Source organism: Squalius cephalus (genome assembly GCF_949319135.1).
Source record: "Squalius cephalus genome assembly, chromosome: 23".
Classification (NCBI taxonomy): domain Eukaryota; kingdom Metazoa; phylum Chordata; class Actinopteri; order Cypriniformes; family Leuciscidae; genus Squalius; species Squalius cephalus.
Genome location: NC_137144.1, coordinates 23,369,237 through 23,384,238, shown reverse-complemented (window position 1 = coordinate 23,384,238; position 15,002 = coordinate 23,369,237). Strand labels below are relative to the sequence as shown.

The 15,002-nt window shown below is 36.0% G+C and overlaps 1 long non-coding RNA gene across 2 annotated transcripts; it reads right to left on the bottom strand.

The window, feature by feature from the left end:
• Nucleotides 1-788: 788 nt before the first annotated feature.
• On the bottom strand, nucleotides 789-13,104 carry LOC307150935. Of its 2 annotated transcripts, none has more exons than XR_013819796.1 (4): nucleotides 12,846-13,104; nucleotides 11,895-12,051; nucleotides 4,351-4,494; nucleotides 789-948 (listed from the first exon to the last, which is right to left on the bottom strand). It is a non-coding gene; the product is annotated as an uncharacterized lncRNA (long non-coding RNA). The 2 variants fall into 2 exon arrangements; XR_013819797.1 differs by having other exon boundaries at nucleotides 4,356-4,494; nucleotides 12,846-13,103.
• Between the last annotated feature and the right edge of the window lie 1,898 nt (nucleotides 13,105-15,002).

Below are 15,002 nucleotides of genomic sequence, written 5' to 3'. Positions count from 1 at the left end.
AGCCAATTAAAATGCTAACTGTTTCAATAGTATAGCCACAAGATTCGAACAATTTGCATGTTAACAGGATTTTAGTGTGAAAAAAATCGCATAGTAACTTTTTTTGGGTCAAGTTATATCCGATGTCAACGTTATGGCCATGACAACGTAACGCCAAAAACCGTAAAACAAACGTAAAATTGATGAGAGCAACTTCAAAGCTCAAATAATACACATTTTAACAGAGGATCAACCTGATATTTCTGCATTTAAATGTCCAAATACTGGCCCCATTCATTTCCATTGAAACGTAAACTCGAATTTTTTATTTTTTTAAAGAAAATGAGTGATAAGTCAAGTTAATATATATATATATATATATATATATATATATATATATATATATATATATATATATACACATACACACAGACACACACACACATATGAAATATATATAAATAAATATAATATAAATACATAAACACAAACTTTTGTTGTTTTGTTGATTAGTGGTTTATGTGTGTGTGTATGTATGTGTGTAAATACATATACATATAAATACATATACATATATAGCGCTGTCAAATCAATTAGTCACGATTAATCGATATAAATATATATTAACCTTGATATATATTTTTTAAGAAAATAAGGGATAGTTGAAGCTATCTTTGAGCTCAACTGAACCCAGAATTTACCTTTAACCAAACAGCAAACTTTAAGGCCAGTTGGTCATTCATTGTGCCTCAGCAGAAACACACACACACACACACACACACACACACATCTGAGAGGCTTCTGTAAAATTCAGCTGCTTTATTTAAAGCTCGTGTTGTTCTAGTTATTCTTTTTTTAAGAGACCTGAGCTCAGCTGTTCCTCGTGATGTCCTCGGATGCTCCCACTGGACATCGGGCTGCTTTTGAACCGCAGCTGTGGACCCAGTGAGCCTGTAGAGGGCAACAGTCCTGAGCCATGGGATAGAAACACAACCCTCTCGAGATTAGAGACGCAGAACATTTGGCCTAAAAGAAGCCGATCGGTTCAGCAATGATACAAAGTTTATCTCTGATGTGGTGCGGTGGGTTTTCCGTAGGTTGAAAGGTGCACGTCTGAAAAGCTGGAAGGCAACCTGTAGTCATGGCAACAAGCGGTGTTTAAAGCGCAACGCATTCAGAGTGGTTGCAGAAAACTAATGTGCTCAATACCTCAGTCTCAGGAGGAAGAAACACGCACGTGTGTCAAGCATGTCAGAGGTCAGGCTGAAAAATCAGGAGCAAACAACTTTCATATGCAAATATGATGTTCAGTGTCTCGTGCTCTCAAGTCTGAACGAAACCTTAGTTTTTTATTGTATCAACATCAAACTAATGCATATACAGACATTTATTTTATAAAATATGTTCTGTCATCTGTTGAATTTCTTAGCTGATGTAATACATATTTATATCTATATGGGAATATGAGTGATTTCTTTTCTTATTTCACCACATTAACTATCGCATTTTATGTATTTATATAGAGTGAGGTCCAAATGTCTAAGACAAAATCAAATTTAAACCTGAAAATAAACAGAACAAAAAATAAAAGAAAGAAATATTATGATTTATAATTAAATGTTTTACAGAAAACTGTGGATTTTATGCAGCTGCTATACTGTGATATATATGTAAAAACCTAAAAATAAATAATATAATACAATATTTATAAAAGACATTTCTGAATGTCATGTACTTTTTTTCAGTTCAACTTTTCACTTAAATTGTTCTATGATAATAATATAATTGCAATGTGTGTGTGTGTGTGTGTGTGTGTGTATATATATATATATATATATATATATAGCGAAGCAGTTGCTTCAATGCATTTAGGGGTGTGGTCCTGGTCAAGACAATCTCCTGAACTCCAAACTGAATGTCAGAATGGGAAAGAAAGGCGATTTAAGCAATTTTGAGCGTGGCATGGTTGTTGGTGCCAGACGGGCCGGTCTGAGTATTTCACAATCTGCTCAGTTACTGGGATTTTCACGCACAACCATTTCTAGGGTTTACAAAGAATGGTGTGAAAAGGGAAAAACATCCAGTATGCGGCAGTCCTGTGGGCGAAAATGCCTTGTTGATGCTAGAGGTCAGAGGAGAATGGGCCGACTGATTCAAGCTGATAGAAGAGCAACTTTGGCTGAAATAACCACTCGTTACAACCGAGGTATGCAGCAAAGCATTTGTGAAGCCACAACACGCACAACCTTGAGGCGGATGGGCTACAACAGCAGAAGACCCCACCGGGTACCACTCATCTCCACTACAAATAGGAAAAAGAGGCTACAATTTGCACAAGCTCACCAAAATTGGACAGTTGAAGACTGGAAAAATGTTGCCTGGTCTGATGAGTCTCGATTTCTGTTGAGACATTCAGATGGTAGAGTCAGAATTTGGCGTAAACAGAATGAGAACATGGATCCATCATGCCTTGTTACCACTGTGCAGGCTGGTGGTGGTGGTGTAATGATGTGGGGGATGTTTTCTTGGCACACTTTAGGCCCCTTAGTGCCAATTGGGCATCGTTTAAATGCCACGGCCTACTTGAGCATTGTTTCTGACCATGTCCATCCCTTTATGACCACCATGTACCCATCCTCTGATGGCTACTTCCAGCAGGATAATGCACCATGTCACAAAGCTCGAATCATTTCAAATTGGTTTCTTGAACATGACAATGAGTTCACTGTACTAAAATGGCCCCCACCACAGTCACCAGATCTCAACCAATAGAGCATCTTTGGGATGTGGTGGAACGGGAGCTTCGTGCCCTGGATGTGCATCCCACAAATCTCCATCAACTGCAAGATGCTATCCTATCAATATGGGCCAACATTTCTAAAGAATGCTTTCAGCACCTTGTTGAATCAATGCCACGTAGAATTAAGGCAGTTCTGAAGGCGAAAGGGGGTCAAACACAGTATTAGTATGGTGTTCCTAATAATCCTTTAGGTGAGTGTATATATATATATACACTGTACACCTGTTTATTTTTTAGTTTAAATGTGATAATGTATTAAATTAGAAGAAAGGCAAAATAAAAGAGACTTTTGGACTCCACTATCAGTCATCAGAGCCTGTTATTCATATTTTCGGCTGAATATTATTTACCACGCAGTGTGTGACTGTGTTAATATTATTTTCATTTTTTTTCTTCTTCTGTGGTAAACACGCTACTGGTTATTTTATTTTTGCCTTAGGCTTTCATCAGATCCAAATACTAAAACAGAGATAATTAGGAAACAGTGCGGCTGAGCTGAAAATACAACAGAGGGGAATAAGATTCAGTTTCCTCTGGTGATTTTACACATCAAACACATAGCAACTAAAATAATCTGGGTTCAGTCCTGAAAGGAAGAGCACCTTTATCCTGTTCATTAATGGAGAGGGAAGCTTTCTGAACCTCATGATTCGATTTGATTCAGGTCATGATTTGGCCATGATCCAATTCTAAAAATGCTTTTACAACTCATTAATCTACCTAAAAGCCAAACTAAAATATGTCTGCACTGACTTTTCAATAAACTAAATAATAATTTAAAGTGCGCCTATTATGCTATTTTTAAAGTTTTGGAAATCTCCTACAAAAGGATTACATCCAAGGTAAAAAACACTTTTCTCATAATACACGTTGTAGCATCAGCTCTTTTCTCACAGTGTCTGAAACGGTTCGATAAAGGATTCGGTCTCGCTAAACCCCCGCATTTCTGAGAGCCTGCTCTGCTCTGATTGGTCCGATGGCCCAGTCTGTTGTGATTGGTCTATCGCTTACAGCACGTGTCGGAAACAAAACAATAAGCATATCTGAACTTCAGCTCCGGATCTTCCTCAGCACTTGTCGACAGTGATACGAACAGTAACGATGGCGTCAGTTTTATCGTATCAATTCAAGCTTGAGTCCTCGTCCTTTGGAAGTGCAGCAAAGTGGATTTGCTTTCACAGCTCAGAAAACAGCATGTCGAGAACATGAACCAAACTATTCCAGGCCTCAGCTACAACTACCCTGTTTGAGGGTCAAACTAGACGTCGTTCATGGCCAATGAAGACCATAGGCTAGCATTATGCAAATTTGTTACAAAGCTTCATTGGTTCAAGCAGGAAGTAAGACTGAAACACCTTGTTTCAGGAAGTTCAGAATCAGTTCTTTCTTTTGGGAGACAATAACTCAATTTGTCTTGCACTTTGATCTTTGCAGACCTTTTACATTCACAAATGGCTTTATTACACACTACATGAAAGGTAATATCCAGAAAAAGCATAATAGGGGCACTTTAAAATTCTAACTGTGATTTTTTCTGAATCGATTTGATTGAATCATTTGACAACCTGTACCTTACAGCTGTTCTTTACAGCGGCTCTGCTCTCTCGATCGCTCCTGATATTCCTCTGTCAGGCTCAAAGCTGAGCATGTGCAGGGTTAATGGATTTCGTGTGATGGGATCTTCATATCGCTGGAGGGGCCGAGACCGCCGAGACCTGTGCAGACGTGACACATTTAAAAAATGGATAGAGCTGAAAATGGGACATTTATGGTGATTTATTGTCATTCAGACGAAACCATACGAATGTCTTGTTTAAATGATGAGCCATGTTTTCCAATTAAATTGAGGGTGCGTAGCCTGCCAGAATGATAGCTCTGTTCCTCATATATCACACTGGTGTGTGAGTGTGTGTGTGTGAAGGTAGAAAAGACATCTGTTTAAAAAGAAAGGCCTCTGTATGTGTGTGTCAGGTTTGAGAGAACCAAATGCCTTCACAAACCTACCTGGTCGTTGCTACAAAGAAAACGGCCTCATAAAATGACTAAATTGTGTATTATATTACATGAAAGTAGGCCAAAGGCCTATACTAATTACAGTTATGTTAATTAAAGAACAATAGACGTCAGTGGAACATTCCCTCGATCTCTATGATATAAAAACAAGCGTGTGTATGTGTGTGTTTAATTAGTCTCTTAATAATTGCGCCCAGTAATGCAACTTTATTGAACCAATTTGAATCTTCAAATTGCAAAATGTCTAATTTAGCCAATTAATTATTTTTTTAGGAAACTGAACCTTTCCTTATTAGCAAAGTATAAATTAGCAACACAATAAATGTTCATTGTCATTATTCTTAAGCACGGTTTTATTTGACTCTTATAAAGTGAACCCTGCAATATAATGAAAATAATTTCTTCATGCCTTAAAGCTTGATTGTAACTCGTCTACACCATTGCTTCATTTAGTATACGCAGATTCATGAATATGCAAATGAGCCCCGCCTCCACTCACTCACACCAGCTCTGACTGATCCACTCAGTCAACTGTAGTAAATGCAAAACAATGGCAAGTGGGAATATTGGAATATACCGGCATATATGTTTGAATCAGAAACGGATTCAGAAGAGGAAGAGTGAATTATACAGTGTCAGACACATAACAGTAATTCATATGATTAGCCTGTTTTTATCAAACATGTGTTGCTAATGTTACACAAACCATGTTCCCATTCGCCATCTCAGAGTCTCAGCTGCCTTCTAAAACTCAGCATCCGAACGCTTTGAACATCATAGAAAGTGAGTGGAATAAACCTTCCCCACATGTTGATGGGATTGTTTGTGACGGTAGGAAACGGGCCATTTCAAACCACGTTTTTAGGACTGTCTTTGTTAAACTTTAGTTTTAAGGAGATAGCAATAGCATGGACTTATGAATTTGCACATGGTTTGTCTTAAAGCATATTAAGAACACCACTTGATTTTCCCCACAGGAGGTCTTTAACAAATCAGTGATATTCTGCAATATGAAATGGCTTGTTGCAGACTCTGTTCACACTGCAGGTCTAATATGTGTTTTATGTGGTAAATTGCATTTCTTACCGATGTAACTCCCTTTTTTTACAGTGTAGCTTATCTAAGAAAGTCTCCGTTCAGGTCTCCATCTATAAAAGAGTTGTCAACTACTCTCCCTGAAGAATGTCATACTGTATAAATCCACAGGCTTCAAAGAGCTCTTAATTACCACAGTCTCAGAAAGAGAAAAGGGGCTACATTTCATCAAAAACAGCAAGAAACTCAGAAGATTTGCATATTATCACATCACCTTCACTGTTAAAAATAGAGGTTCTAATTAAAAGCAAAAGGCTTTTTTGTTATTTCTTAGTTCCAAAAAGAACTATTATTCTCGAGTTCTTTGTGCAATTAGTCGGTAAGATTTTTGTTTTAAAAGAAAGAAATGAATAGTTTTATTTAAAAAGGACCAATTAAACTGATCAAAATTGACAGTAAAGGCATTTATAATGTTACAAAAGTTTCTAATTCAAATAAATGCTGTTGAGCTTTAAGAATCCGGTTACACTTTATTTTAGTCATCTTTATCCTACAGTGTACTTACCTAAGAAAATACTGGGTAATATAATATATATATATATATATATATAACTACAGAGGTTAAGTTTAGGAGTAGGTTCAGAGTTAGTAGCTAGTTATTACCCAGTTATTGTAATTACTGTAATAAGTACATTGTATGTACATAGGGAACAAGACTGAATCCTGAAAAAAAGTAGTTTCCACAAAAATATGAAGCATCACAACTGATTTCAGCATTGATAATAATAAGCAATGTTTCTTGAGCATCAAATCAGCATATTAGAATGATTTCTGAAGGATCGTGTGACACTGAAGACTGGAGTAATGATGCTGAAAATTCAGTTTTATCATTAGGAATAAATGACATTTTAAAATATATTCAAATAGAAAACAAAACCCAAATTTAAACTGTACTAATATTTCACAATATTACTGTTTTTACTGTATTTCTGATCAAATAAATGCAGCTATTATAAAATCTTGCAACTTTTGAATGTGTTTGCGAATTTATACTTATTTAATTGTTTACATAATTACTTTTAATAACGTTTTTCATTTTAAACAGTTATGCATAAATATTACATTCCGGACATGTTATCAGACGTAAAAATATAGGTTTAAAATTACAGAAGTCAAAAAGCAATAACCATCCATCCTAAGGATAATTTAAAGGAATCTTCCAGTTCTTTGCTGACAGCTGAGGAATTGCGGTGCGTAAAAGTTCAACAGTTTTTTGATTTGCATAATTCCTTTAGTGAATCGCATGCTAGGACATCCCAGACAGCGCGTGCAAATAAGCTATGCTATCAGCTGGATCAATTCATTCTAAGTGAATTGCCCTTTTAGTGTCTAAATTCCATTTCCAGGTCACTGCATTCTGGAATTGAACATACAACCTTTGCAGTGGCTCCCATATTACTCTCACTCTTACATTTACTGTTGTGTGCAAGAGCAATCAGCTCTTAAACTATTCAATCCCAGACTCCTGGAACAGATCAGGGTCATCCACACCTGGAAATAAACCTGCAACCATTCCATCAGCCGCCACGTCCTTTACCATTAGACTAAAACAGCATCGCATCGAACTCACACTTTGACATTTATTGCAGTGGCACACACACACACACACACCATCATGTTTAATCTTTCAGTGTCCATGTGATTTACAAGCGGATCATGCAAGACTGCAGCATCAGCCGTGACCAGAATGATCTCAACGGACACACACACACAACCAGCATCTGTCCTGAGAGCTCTTTACGGTCAGTGGTCACGGTCCAATCAAAATCATTCCTTCAACACTGTAAATACTGTTAGTCGACACACTCTAAATAAAATGTCATCGTGAATGTTAATCAATACATACTGACACTTTAAATAATCTGATCGCAGAGTTGCATGATTAGTGTCCAGATTTACACCAACCATCTGCAAGATGCTTTAAATAGGGGGAAAGTCTGTTTAACTCAGACTTCTGGACAACTAGAATATGAAACTATATGCTATATTTTGTGGCCTCAAATAAATTCATCATTTTTTCATCAAGGTTTTTCTTCAGAGGAGAAAAGAATAAATATAATAATCAGTACAAAAATAGATAAAATATCATAATATGACAGTGAATAATGTACTTTATGGGCTGGTGTCACTGTTACAGTGTTGCTTTAGAGAAATAAAGGATTTATATATATTATTGAATATCATATGCTATAAGAACCCACTAGAAAGCAAGCAAAATCCGAGCTAACGGGTAATATTCTCAGAACGTTCTGGCAAAGGTCTGAACAAACGTTCTTCCAGTGACATTAGTAGAAAGTTTAGCACAAAAACATTAGGTAACACTTTATTTTAAAGTGACGTAGTTACACGTTACTACATACTTACTATAGTAATAACAGTAAAAGTAACTAAACCCTAAACCAAACCCTAAACATAACTACAAGTAAGTACATGTAGTTAATAATACTCAGTACTTATTTGAGTAAGTACAATGTAACTACATCACCTTAAGGTAACACTTTATTTTAAGGTGTCATTGTTACAGTGTAATTGTATATTTAAGTACTGAGTAATAATAATTAATTACATGTACTTACTATAGGGTTAGGGTAGGATTAGGATTCGGTGGAGGGTTAGTTGCATGTAATTATGCATAATTTACTGTTATTACTATGGTAAGTACATGTAACGTAACAAAGACACTGTAAAATAAAGTGTTACCAGATAAAGTGTAACCAAAGATTATTTATACATTGTTTATTCATGGAACGTTTTTTTTCTCTGAAATGTTTTAGTTGAATGTTCGTCTAACATTTTTTTAAATGTTACTTCTTTTTTCAGATTGTTTTTAGATCATTCAAAAGTATAGTTCCCATAATGATCGCATGGGATGTTCATGTTGTTCACATATACAAGAAAAACTTTTTTAGAGACCATTCAGAAATAAGGTTTTCTTACCTAATTGGAACATTAGCTAAATGTTCTTAGAACATATTTTTGTTATCTAGGATGAGACAATAAGGGCTAAATAATAAACTAAACACACTAAAAGTACTATTCTAGGGTATTTTGCCATTATTTATTTATTATTATTATTATAATTTAACTTGTTTCTTCTTAATAGTCTAAGAGAGTTGATAGTGTCCCATATGCATTTAACTAGAAAAACTAAATATCAAATGGAACATGAATATACATTGAACTGAAAAAGATACACTAAGAGAGAGGACTTTGAATCCTCATCTACTTCAGCCCTTATAAAAACTTTCTCTCCGTCTGACCCAAATGTCTGCTGTTAGTTCTGGACTCTTGAGTGATGAATCTAAATGCATATATCGATTAACTTTCAGGCTAAAAAATGCAGAATCCGATTCTCTGCTGCTTAAAAGCTTCAAGCCTTTCTCTCGAGAGCACCATCTCCTTTTTTTTATTAAATCAATGACTGCCGTAACCTCCAAAAGGGCCATGAGCCAGTCTGGGGGTGGAGAGGTTCCTTTAATGTCCTACGGCAATACTCTGAACTTCCTGTTATCTCAGCCCAAGTCCAAACATAAAATACCCAAATATCTTCGCTCGATCGATAAGAGTCAGTGGCCCTACATGCCTAAAAACATCCTGATGTATTATAGACAGACATGTATGAGTGTGTTTGTGACCTAGCTATACTTTTGGAGACAGAATGAAATATGTCTCCAGTTAGCCAAGTCTTACAAAACTGCTGTCGGGAGGCCTTGTCAAAAGGTAATATGGCCTATATAATGTCTCTAGTCACTTGTAAACAAGCTACAGATATTTTGGGGGTATTTTTGTATTTAATTAAGGCTGCACGATTCATCAACATAAAATATCAAATCGTGATATGGCTCACTGCGATTATTAAACCGCAAAAGTTGTGATTTAATCAAATAAATATATGTACTGCATTGTGTTCTTACGTGTGAGCCATTTTATTACAATATTTTTGTTAAAGATTACGAGGGCAGATGAATTACATTTTTTTATTTTTTTAATAAATCATTTATAATGAATACTGCAATATCCATAAAAAACAAGAATTGTCCATTTGTTCATTGTGACTATGAGGGCTCTCTCCGGTTTTTTGTCAAAATAAAAGTTTGACGTATGAAAATGAAGAAATTAAATATTAGTATTGTACAGTTTTTAATGTAAAATAAAAATATTATTATATTTTTCCTAAATACTTTTTTATTTTATAATGAAATATTACAATAGTAATTTTTCACAATTCACAATATTACACCATCACAATTTTTATCAGAAAAATGGCAATTAAATTTACCCCACAAATTAGGCAGCCCTAAAATTCGTTAAAATTAGCTTCATTTAAGAACAATATAAGTCAATGAGATAATCATCTAATCTAAACATTAAAATCATCAAATTAATCATTTCAGATTTTCTTTTTGCTGTGAGCTGAATTTTCTTTTAACCAGTTTAATGTGGTTTTCTGGTCTTGGCTGGTTTAATCTAATCTTCATCTGACAAGTCCACAAAACTGTTTACGGGCCGTTTACATGACACCGTTTTCAACTAAAATTGAAAAAAAAAATGTTTTACGAGTTTTGGCCGTTCATTTACACGACAGTGGCGTTTTTGGGGCCTGAAAATGCAATCTTTTGAAAACAGGTTTCAAAGTGCACGTTTTTCAAAAAAACGATACTGTTATCGTCTCCATGTAAACTACAAAAACGTAGGTTTGTGAAAACGGTGACGTCACGTGCATGCGTATTACATGTTCAGTCTATAGTCGCATAGTGTTTCTTTACAAGTGACATCGCCACCTACTGGCCTGGCAGCAGAATACAGCGTTTTTAGTCATTTCCACTGATCCGTTTTGACAACGTTGTCGTCTGTACGTTTTCAAAAATGCAAATGAAAAACGTTTCCGTTTTTAGTACATCATTGTCTTGTAAACATAGACTGGTTGAAGATGGTTTGGTAAGCAGGGTGTAGAGGAAGCTCGAGCTATAGTCCATTTCAAACCGATTATTAAATGATGGGCTCATAATTCGCTGGAGTGGTCACTCTCTCTGTCTATCAGAAAGCGCAGAGCTGGACCTCTCTGGCCGGTGCGGTTGAGGGGGTTCTGGCACCTTTCCGCAGCACCTGAGCTCTGTGACACAGCTGTTAATTACATCAGCGTGTGACACATGGCCACGGCACACACTCTCTGATCTCTCTCTCTCGCTCCCTAATCAGCAATCAAGAGCTCCAAACGTTCCTCCACTTCACATCATCCCAGATGCTCCAAACATTTCCACCAATTTGCTGGGCCGCGTTTTGGCTGTGATTCTCATCAAAACATGCATGTTCTGTTAATCGAGCTCAGCACCTAGTCTGATATTCACTCTTACAGAATCAATACAAAGAACTGAACGTGAGCATTTCACAAATAAGTCATGCATACGCTTAAAAATAACTCAACATGTCACCAATGGCATTTTGATAATGATGAATTATATAAGCCACAATTATCAAAACATTCCCTGCTTGGTGAACGCAAATATTTTATTCGCATATTTAAAACATGATTAAAATTATTTAATTGAAAGGGGTTGAATTAATTAATCTTCTATGATGAAATAATTTGTGTTGAATTAAATACAATTTATTTTTATAATTATTATAGCCTATTAAATTAATATAATTATTTTTACTTGATTATTTAGATTTTTTACTGTTTCTATAATTATTTGCCCATTAGTGGTGGGTATCTAAGTTGCATTTTCATAAATCATGAAAAGAAGTTTTTACAATGTACTGACGCTGCAGAGACGCACTTCAATTAATTCTGCTGAGGCTTTGTTCAGAACTCTATTCGTTGATAAAACAAAAAATAGACATAATTGCGGATGGTGTGCATATATTCAATTTATATAGACCTACATGTAATTATTATTGTACCAAATTTCCTCTCACTGTCTCTTATTAGCACAAACACACTCAAGCAGAAGAGTGGCGATTTTACACATGAAATCAGCTTGTGTAGAGGTCAGACAGGACAAACCTGTGTTCCCCGTGGGTTCTTGCTCTGAAAACAAATCTGCAACACAGCTCGGACTGAGCACATCTGGATGGTGTGTGGTGGTTAAAGCTGCTAACTGGAAGATTGCTGGTTTTGAAATGGCCACCACTGAGCTTCACCCCAGGTTGCTCCAGATGGTCTGTAATACATTTACGGTGACATCATAGAATCAAGACATATTTAGGGCATTTCCTTTTACAGTTTGTTGCATTCGCAAGGTAATTTACGCTCTCCAAACCAACTTTCAGCTTGGCACAGCAGTTAATTTCACATTCAAAACACACCAAAACTACCAAAACACTTCATTCACACATGTACTGCTTATAGTTCACTGCGGTATATGTTACAGCCCATGTTTACATACAGTACGAAATTATCCCTAAGTTTTTCCCTTCTGAATTGGATGTTAATGAAATTGAAACACTACATCTAATTGCTGTGATAGTATCAGATTCAAATTGATCAATATCAGATCAAATTTAGAATACATTATATTATGGTATTACTGTATAATGTTGCAAATTTCTGTCTTATTAATTTTTGTGTAACTAGGTTTTGACTTAAATTTAACAGTGAAAAGAGTATGTAAACGTGCAAATTGGCCTGTAAAGTACATAAAGTTCTGGTGGTTGTGTTTGTGTCTGCGTCAGAAAATAATTGCTACATTTTGTGCCAAAGCAATGATAAATGATCAATAGTTTAGCCCACGTAGACTGATGCTCACAGTGTGAAGAGTTTTGAAAAACTGACTGTGTTTTTCACAAATGTGTCCTAGCGATTGTAAAAAAATAAATAAATTGATATTAAAAAAAACTTGGAGAAAGACTCTTGTGACTATACAACCATATAGCAACAGGTTAAAAACCACTCAGCAACCACATAGCAAAGCCCTGGTGACCGTCCAGAACTTAGCTGAGAGAGTTTGGTACTCACATTTTTAACGCTCTTATTTTCTTCACACAAAAAAAAAGTGTAGCCAATAATAATTATTCAGAGAGAATTCTAGAACCATGTCGAGTTCGTGAATGAGATGCAGAGAGTTGTGGGACTCTGTTTGAGTTCAGTTGCAGTTGCAGGCATCATTTCTGTCAGTTAAACTCCCTGGAGTTCCGTCAGGGCGATATATTGATCCGGCAGCTCCGTGTGTGTGTGTGTGTGTGTGTGTGTGTGTGTGTGAGAGAGAGAGAGAGAGTGTGTGATTGACAGACAGCAGCCCAGCTCAGCAGGAGACGCCACTGTTTACATGATCCTCCAATGACTCACCGCCATGTTGCCTCGCCATGCATAAATTAGCATCTCATTTATTACAGTAAAAGTTCAAAAAGCCGACGTAAAATAAATGTTTTATGAAGAGATTTCAAATTTCAAAGCTCCGCCAGGTGCAAGAAAATAATATTGCTAACACTTTACACAAAAAAATAATAATTTATCAGCATTAGTTAATTTAGTTATTTAAACAAGAACCCCTGAAAAAGTGCACACATAAAAAAATAAAAAATATATATATATTAAATATGTAGAGAACAATGAACAAGACACACCTGGATGGTTTACCCATAGCTTTAAATTTTTATTTGGCTATATTTATACTGTATATACAGCAGGGTTTCTTCAGGCGTTTTTATATTGTCTTAAGACTGAATGTTGCTGTTTAAATAAATATAAGGAATTTGGCAAGCTACTGCAGTGTACTGGGAACTATTCTCTCCTTTCCAAAAATGTTGAAACCCACAAGTCTAAATCCTCTGAAATAGTGATAAACAAAGTTTTAGTCTTTAAATAATTTATTTTAACGAACATGAAGTATTCCGTAAATACTCATGCGTATTGTCATTTCTGGGGGGGTTAACCAATTTATTACAACAAAAACAATTAGTATACAAACTGTTTTTTACTTCATAATAAAAAATAAATAAAAAAAATTATTGAGATAGCCTTTTAAATCGAGAATTTTTTTTCTCCGTCACAAACTTAAAGGGACAGTTCACCCAAAAATTAAAATTCTGTCATCATTTACTCACCCTCAAGTTGTTCCAAACCTGTATTAATTTCTTTCTTCTGCTGAAGATATTTTGAAGAATATGGGTAACCAAACAATTGATGGGCCCCAATGACGTCCATAGTAATTTTATCTTTCCATACTATGGAAGTCAATGTGGCCCATCAACTGTTTGGTTACCGACAGTCTTCAAAATATCTTCTCTTGTGAAAGAAATTCATACAGGTTTGGAACAACATGAGGGCGACTAAATGATGACAGAATTTTCATTCTTGTGTGAACTATCCCTTTAACGTCTAGGTCAAGATGATGATTTGTTTGCATGGATTATACGATACTAAGGTCCATTCACACCAACTTAAAAGTTAGTTTTAAAAAAATGTTCTAGCCTAAATGTAAAAGAATAGCAGATTCCACTCAACAACTTTCACAACTATTTTCTCCAGCTGATGAACGATAAAAACACTGACAACCAATCAGAATCCACCCTGCCTTTAATAGTTAGACAGTGCACTTGCTAATAATAAACAGAAGGATATCTGCATTGGTGAGGACGCTAATATAGTAGGCTAATTGTTCCTGTTGTGAATGAGCCTTAAATGTGGGCCTTTAGTCGCAAAGGATTAGTAAATTGACAAACGGGATGCCACTTTACGAGTCAGATGGATGACTGTTTTATGTCTGGGCCAGAATAAGTTTTCTAGCTATGCTCTACTACCACACACAGCCTATATGAGAAAGTGAGCATCAGTTTCTGCCCTTTCATGAAGGTGAGGGAGATTTTCAGATGACTTTAATCTTGGAGACGCCGCTGAGCTGCGGTAATTATGAGCGCTTCAGAAAAGGAAGATTAACACTCTGCTTTTCAATTAACAGCCTGGAAATGTGATTATACAGCAGCACGTTTCTCAAGGGGGGAAGGTTTGTCCTGGACACTTCATTCCTCTCTGCTGTGTTTGTTTTAATGGCCCTCAGTAAAGCTAACAGCGGATAGTGTTTCGGGCTTAATTAGAGATGAAACCAACACTTATCACGTTCCCCAAAAGTTCCCGAGCCACGGAGAGAGACGGGAAATGAGTGCGTGTGTGTCC